The sequence below is a fragment of the Lissotriton vulgaris genome, chromosome 7 (genome assembly GCF_964263255.1).
Source record: "Lissotriton vulgaris chromosome 7, aLisVul1.2, whole genome shotgun sequence".
NCBI lineage: Eukaryota > Metazoa > Chordata > Amphibia > Caudata > Salamandridae > Lissotriton > Lissotriton vulgaris.
The window spans coordinates 1,304,144,541-1,304,152,304 of record NC_141695.1 but is presented as its reverse complement, the minus strand read 5'-3'; the positions used below and the strand labels follow the sequence as shown (position 1 = coordinate 1,304,152,304).

At 41.1% G+C, this 7,764-nt stretch overlaps 1 pseudogene; it reads right to left on the bottom strand.

Moving 5' to 3' along the window:
* Positions 1–4,169: 4,169 nt before the first annotated feature.
* On the bottom strand, positions 4,170–5,369 carry LOC147703549 (uncharacterized; annotated as a pseudogene).
* Positions 5,370–7,764: the final 2,395 nt, after the last annotated feature.

Sequence of the window (7,764 nt, the reverse complement as noted above, 5' to 3'; positions counted from 1 at the left end):
CACCGCGAGTCACACATTTCACACAACACACTGCCCCTGAACCAGTGAAAATAAGGCGAGCTGTTGGCTAGCGGGATACCTCAAATTTATACTTTATATACTATATACATTTCAAAATATCATTTAACCTGTTATGAGGAAAACAATACATCAAGGTACTCCGCTATTTGGTCGATAGACCAACTAGTAGAAGTCATTGATGGCGATTAAGACCAGCTCAATTACAATAATCCTGTAACTTTTAACATTTTAATTCTGTCATGACATTTATTAAACTAAAATAAAATAGACATAAGTATACATTTTTCAATAGTTTATCTACTTCATTTAATGAAATAATTTTACATTTTATTTAGACAAGCAGAATTTAAACATTTTATTTAGTACATGTTAAAGAAATGAAATTAGAAAACACATTACCAATCAATCATAGGCGAATGACTGAGTCACATTAAACAGATTCCCAAGCTGTGTCTCCCAAGCTGTATTCTCCTCAATGCTCTCTTCTGATATAAAATCTCTGCAATCGATCATCTTCTCTGCTCCATCAAAGTTAAAGTCCAAAAATATTTCAAAGTCACTAGCACCATAAAATTGTTCAAACCGACAGCATGTTGTGGTGCAAAATAAAATTCATGGAGCCAACCTTTTTCTTTCTTACGTGCAAGCTCTTTTATCCCCTTTTTCTCTAACTATGTAATTTAAAATAGAAACTTTTAGGGTCCACAGTCATTTCTGATTGGTCCATTAGAGGGGTGGTGATGATCACCTCATGTAATCCTTGTTCAAACCATTTAGCATTTTAGCCATGTCATTCTTTAGTTCTTTCTCACGACATCATCTCAGATTTGTGCTTGTCGTTCATTCCTTGTATCACTTTTCATCATTGTATTTATTGAATTTAATTTCTCACGCTTTTAGATGCAGGCCTCCTTTGGCACATTTCTTGCTCATAGGCCAAGCTGACCTTGACATCTCTCACTCCGAACATTGGCCATATATTCATACTTTTCGCTCATGGCGCATGCGTGGGGGCCATCTTTTCCGGAATCTTGCTATTGATTCAGTAAACAGCCATCTTTCATTCTAGGCCGCGCAGGCCTCAATGGGAACTAATGCGTAAAAAAAATACCAGCAATTAGATTTAGAATTTTAGCCCTTCTGTTTACCTCCCTCTATTCTAATTTTCTCAGTTAGTGGTTTCCTAGCAAAAGCATACTTATAAGCATCATTCTACTCACCATTTGCATTTGTATTGACTATCCGGACCTGGTAGGGATGGGTAGGCACAACGGGCGCTGACAGAGGCAGAGAGAACCTTAAACCCTATAGTTCCCCCCTTGATATCAAACCTACCGGGTACTGTTGACACCTATACACCTTGACCATTAGGCAAGAGCAGTACCATACAGGTAGTGCAACTGTCAATATAAACTGATACTTTATTAGGTCATGTTTGTTAGAGATAGTAGTAATTAATTAGGTCCTGAAGAATCACAGCCAGTGTGCGAAGGCGAGAAACATGTTGACCTCACGATATGCAATGTAGTCCTGGATCGTGACGTTGAATCCTAATTTCCTTCGATCACAGGCTACCCACTGTTTTTACTTGTGGCAGGGGACCACCAGAATAAATTGATCTCCGGTACCTTGTGCCACATGTTATACTCACTTACCTACACTATCCCCTCCCTTCTGGCCCCTCACCCTCACTTGACCCATAGGCAGTTGGATAAAAGATCTCCGCCAAAGAGCCCCTTTTTGAGGTGAGCCCGTTGGGCATTGCACCGCCTGCCCAACGAGGAGCATTGCCTATGATGAAGCATGACACTCGCAAGGGTGTGTGAGGCCATTACATCCAACAAATTGGATACCCAGGGAAGCCCTCCACTGAGCACTACCCCTGCCCTTCCCGTGACCTCTTCTTTCCCTTCTTCTTTCTTTTAGGAACAGCCTAGTCGCTCTTGTCAGTTACTGTCCTTTGGGGCTCTGACTGTGGCTGGACCTCCCATTCTCAAATTTCTGTGAATGGTAATCTGAGCTCTTGGATCCTAACCTGATCCATTACCTCCCCTCCGTTTGACATATATTTCTCTTTTGCCACAAAAGACTTTTAACTTAAGCCAAAATACACACGCTTATTCGATTAGATATATTATCACAGCTCTATATTAGTATGACTCGTTTACTTTCATTTAGTGTGTTATTTTTGCAAAACAGCAGTTAGTTTTCCCACGTGTAATGTCAACCTTTACGTGTATTTTATTGATTAGTTTACATGCTTTATTCTGTTAGTACTATTATGGTTATGAGAGATTAACTTTACAACCGACATCCACAACAGCTTTAACACTGCCACCCCCGCATTCACCACCCTGACCACCACCCCTGCGACCACCACCCGCACCAGTCGCCTGATCACGTGGTCCAACGTCAGCGACGGAAACACCATCAAGACCATGAACTCCATCCACTCCGGATCCCCATCTGACCCATGCCCACACCAAGTTTTCAACAAAGCCAGCACAGCAATCGCACGCCATCTACAGAAAACAATCAACATCTCCTTCGAGACAGCAACCTTCCCAGAGAGCTGGACGCACGCAGAGATCCACGCCCAACTGAAGAATCCCAAGGCGGACCCTAAAGACCTCAACAACTTCCGGCCCATCTCCCTGCTCCCATTCCTGGCGAAAGTCACAGAGAAGATAGTCAACAGACAGCTGACCCGCTACCTCGAAGACAACAACATCCTGGACCCATTCAATTCGGCTTCCGCAGCAACTACAGCACGAGACCGCCCTCATCGCCGCCACCGACGACATCAGAATCCTTATGGACAAAGGAGAAACAGCCGCCCTCATCCTTCTGGACCTGTCAGCCGCTTTCAACATGGTCTGCCACTGCACCCTAACAGCACGCCTCCACAACGCCGGAATCCAAGAGAAGGCCCTGGCCTGGACCTCATCCTTCCTCTCCGGCAGAACCCAGAGCGTCGGCCTCCCACCCTTCCGCTCCAAGACCACCGAGATCATCTGCGGCGTGCCACAGGGATAATTCCTCATCCCGACGCTCTTCAATATCTACATGGCACCTCTCGCCCACGTCGCCCGACAACATAGCCTCAACATCATCTCCTAAGCCTACGACACCCAGCTGATCATCTCCCTCACTGAAGACCCCCACACCGCCAAAGCCAACCTCCACAGAGGAATGAAGGCCGTCGCCGAATGGATGAAGGACAGCAGGTTGAAGCTGAATTCAGACAAGACGGAGGTCCTCATCCTCGGCTCCACCCCCTCATCTTGGGACAACTCCTGGTGGCCAACATTGCTAGGAACAGCCCCAGAACCCACCGATCATGCACGCAACCTGGGGGTCATCCTCGACTCTGCCCTCTCCATAACTAAGCAGGTCAACGCAGTCTCCACCTCCTGCTACAACACCCTCAAAATGCTCCGCAGGATCTTCAAGTGGATCCCCCTGACACAAGAAAAAGTATCACCCAGGCCCTCGTCGCCAGAAGACTGGACTACTGGAACGCCCTATACGCAGTAACAACAACCAAGCTCCTGAGACGGCTGCAACACATGCAGAACGCCTCAGCACGACTGGTCCTCGACGTCCCCCGACGCAGCCACATCACACCCCACCTGAGAGACCTGCATTGGCTCCCCGTAAACAAGAGGATCACCTTCAAACTCCTCATCCACGCACATAAAGCCCTACACAACGCCGGACCAGCATACCTCAATGGTTGACTCAGCTTCTACACCCCCAACCGTAGCCTCCGCTCAGCCAACCTCGCCCTCGCCACAGTTCAACGCATCAGGAAAACCACCGCTGGTGGCAGATCCTTCTCCTACCTCGCCGCCAAGACCTGGAACACTCTCCCCACCCACCTACGGCAGACCCAGGACCTGCTGGCCTTCAGAAGACTTTTCAAGACCTGGCTTTTTGATCAGTAGTTGCCCCCTCCCCCCCCCCAGCGCCTTGAGAACCTCACCGGTATGTAGGGCTCTCTACAAATGTTTGATTGATTGAATGATTGACAAGGAATACACAAAAAATGTTTTCTCTCCCCTGCTCCACAAACTCCCCCTTTGGTGATTTATCACCACAAATCATCCCAACTAAATTTTCTAAGAACATGTTTCAGGTTCTTCAGTTTAGACTTTAGTATCGCTCATATTTTGCCCTATTGAATTTTCATACATTTTTTCTTTAAGCTCTTCTAACTCAATTTCTCCCATCGCACATTCTCTTTGCTTATTTGTTTCTATATTTATTTTTAGTTTTCTTTCAACTTTTCTTTTTCTAATACAGACACACCCTAATCTCAATATTAATGCTATTATTATTACTATTGTTACTGGTATTAGTATTTTCCCTACCAATGAGCTACCTATTTCTGCAAACCATTTCTTTACAATAGAAAAACTCTTACCAAGTTTCTCTAGAACACCATCAACCTCCAGTGGAATAATTTCTTTATGCAATTCAGTACTGATTGTAATATACCTTAGAATGTTCTGACTTTTGTCAGGTATGTACGTACAACAATTTTGTACTTTCAATATTCCACAGACTCCTCCTTCTTTTGCCAATAAAATATCAAGGCCAAGTCTATTTTGCATTACCATAGATCTCATAGCAATCATTTCAGTATTTACCATTAAAAATCCTTCGGCAGTACCTGTTAATAAACAATCAATAATTATTGATTATTTTGGAATTTTGTTTGCATTAATTGATATACCCTCTGCTGGTATCAATGCTACAAAAATATCACCTACTATTTCTAGAAAACTTTCTCTCCTTCTACGTGTTAATGGCTTACCTATCTTGTGAATTTCATTAGTTCCTCTATCTACATGAAACATTTTAGAAAAGACCAGGCCCACATAGCAAGTCCAATACCAATGATCAGGTAATCTATAATAAGCTTTGTTTCCACATATAAAATAAAGTCCAGGAAAAACAGGATAATGTCCCCCTTTAAATCCCCATCCCCCAATAATTCTATAAGTATCTTTACAATCACTTGCTCCCACAAAATAATGATCATATACCGTATTGTCTTGTCGAATGCACAGTTTTCCCTGTTGAGGAAGATCTATTCCCAATGCTACATTAGTATCACTTTTGACATAACTTTCTTCAATAAATTTCAATGGGGGTGTTTTCAATTTACTAGCAGTTGTTTTTCTTTGATATACAATACTCCTTTCTTCTGCCATTTCTAAAAATACTTTCTCTTCCTTTTTTAATTTACATGTTAGATTGTTCTTGAAACCATATTCTTTAGTCAATTCATTCATTTCTAAGAAAAATTCACCTAAAACGTTAGCAGGTTTCACTTTGTTCATTCTAGGTAGTACAGGAACTTTAGCAAAAATGTCATCAACATCAGAATAATAATAATCTAATTTTCCTGTTTTGTAAAATAAACTAGCTATTACACTACAAGTCATTCCATAAGTCAAAGGAAGGTGATGATATGTTACTCCTTCCGATATAGATGAAGGTAACTGCATACAGACGTAGCAGTCTCAGCCGTCCATGGTTTCAACATACTCTCTCAACAACCTAGCAAAAACATTCTTTGAAAAATCATTAATAGATCTATCTTTGTCGACCTCCGTTTTATCTACAAGCTCTACATTATTCCTTAAATCATGTGTCTTTTTACTGTTGTTGTGATCTTGTTCTCCATATGAATGTTCGAAATTCGAATGAAATGGAATTAATATTCCTAAAATAAGCCATATAAGCATTAATAAAGAATATTAATACTCTAATTTACCTGTTTTGTAAAATAAACTAGCTATTACACTACAAGTCATTCCATAAGTCAAAGGCAGGCTATGATATGTTACTTCTTCCGATACAGATGCTGGTAACTGCATACAGACGTACCAGTCTCGGGCGTCCATGGTTTCAACATGCTATCTTAACAACCTAACAAAAACATTCTTTGAAAAATCATTAATAGATCTATCTTTGTGAAGCTCTGTTTTATCTACAAGCTCTACATTATTCCTTAAATCATGTGTCTTTTTACTCTTGTTGTTATCTTGTTCTCCATATGAATATTCAAAATTTGAATGAAATGGAATTAATATTGATAAATAAGCCATTTAAGCATTAATAAACCTGTGCAAATTAACCACATTCTACACCATTTACGCAACATAGCACATCTGGATGTACTAGTATCATTTGCAGGCATTTTTCTTTCTTTTTGTCTTCAATAAGAACCCTTTACGATTAATCCTTCTTTATAATGTCTTTTCACTCCTTTGCACATGAAAATGTGTCCTTTAAATCCTTTATTTAATTATGTCTCTTGTTCTTTTATATTGTTGACTTTTCTTTTAACTTATCATCCTTAATTTCTTAATTTGAGCACAGTTCTTTTTCCATTTGCCTTTGTCACTCACCAGAGTCACTTTGGTTCTCTTTACGCCTTTCAACTTCTTGTATATCAGACAAGGATATATAAATCCATTCAGGTGATTTATATTTCTGATTTGGTCTCCTCACTTTCTAAGGTCTTTGCAAAATGCCTTTATTTCTTTCTTTTTGACCTTCTTGACTTGTTATTTCATTCCCTTGTTCTTTCTGATCTCCATTTATATTTATCAATTTGAACTTTAGTCCTTGAATTTCTGTAGGCCTATTGTCTCCTTTTCTGGGCTTTTTAATCACCGGCTCTATTACTTCATGTTCATCTTTCCCAGCCCTCTTTCTGGGACTTTCTCAAAGCTGTTTCTCCCTCACTTTCATCAGACTCAGTTTCAGACCTTTTTTTGGTTCCTCTTGTTTTGAACTTTATAATTTCCGGTTCAGCTTCTGAATCCTGTTTTTCTCTCGTTAATTCAGTTATTTTACAAGGAACTTCTCCACAACTGGTACTTGAAATCTCATCCTTATCGTGAGTTACTTCCTCTTCCCCAGTTTCAAGATCAATGTTCCTTTTCTCTGAATTCTCTGTTTGGTTTGTAGATTTGTCACTTTCACCAGTTTTATCTTGTTCTTTTTAAGTGTCCAAACTGGGTTTTGTTACTTCCAGATGTCGACTTACAGGTCGAGCTTCAAGATCTGGAATTTCAATTACTTCAGTCTCTGTTTCTGATGCTGAACTTGTATCTGATATCTCCAAATGTCGCTTCACAGGTCGATCTTTCTGATTTGGAGCTGCAACTGTTTTCTCCTCTGTATCAGAGTCTGAACTTGTATCTGCCTCTTCCAAATGCTGATTCTCAGGTCTGATACTCTAATGGTGTGGCTATCCTGCACCCACCTTTTCACACCTGCACATTTTGCTGTGGTAGTGCTGCCCAGAATTACTTGTCGTGGTTTGTCGCAGCATGGAACAAGGCAGTTTCTACTTCTGTGTACCTTTATTCGGACCCAGTCTCCAGGACTCAAAACATGAGTTGGATGTTTTTCCTGAGTACATGCATCAGTTCCAACCTGGTGAAACACAGAAGTGATAGTGTTAGACAAGCCCTTACAGTAATCCAGTATGATATCATAATTTATAGATAGCAGTTTGTTGACAGGTACAAATGCTTGTGTCATAATTCGTCCCATCAGAATCTCATGAGGACTTTAGCCTGTCTGAAATGTTCCTTAATGATTCAGAAAAGGGGGTGGTGATGAACAGAGTGTCTGAATTAAGCAGACCACTCTTACCCAGTCCAAAGATCAGGGCTTGATCCATCACCGTTTTTTAGCTCACTGCACCATCCCAGCTCA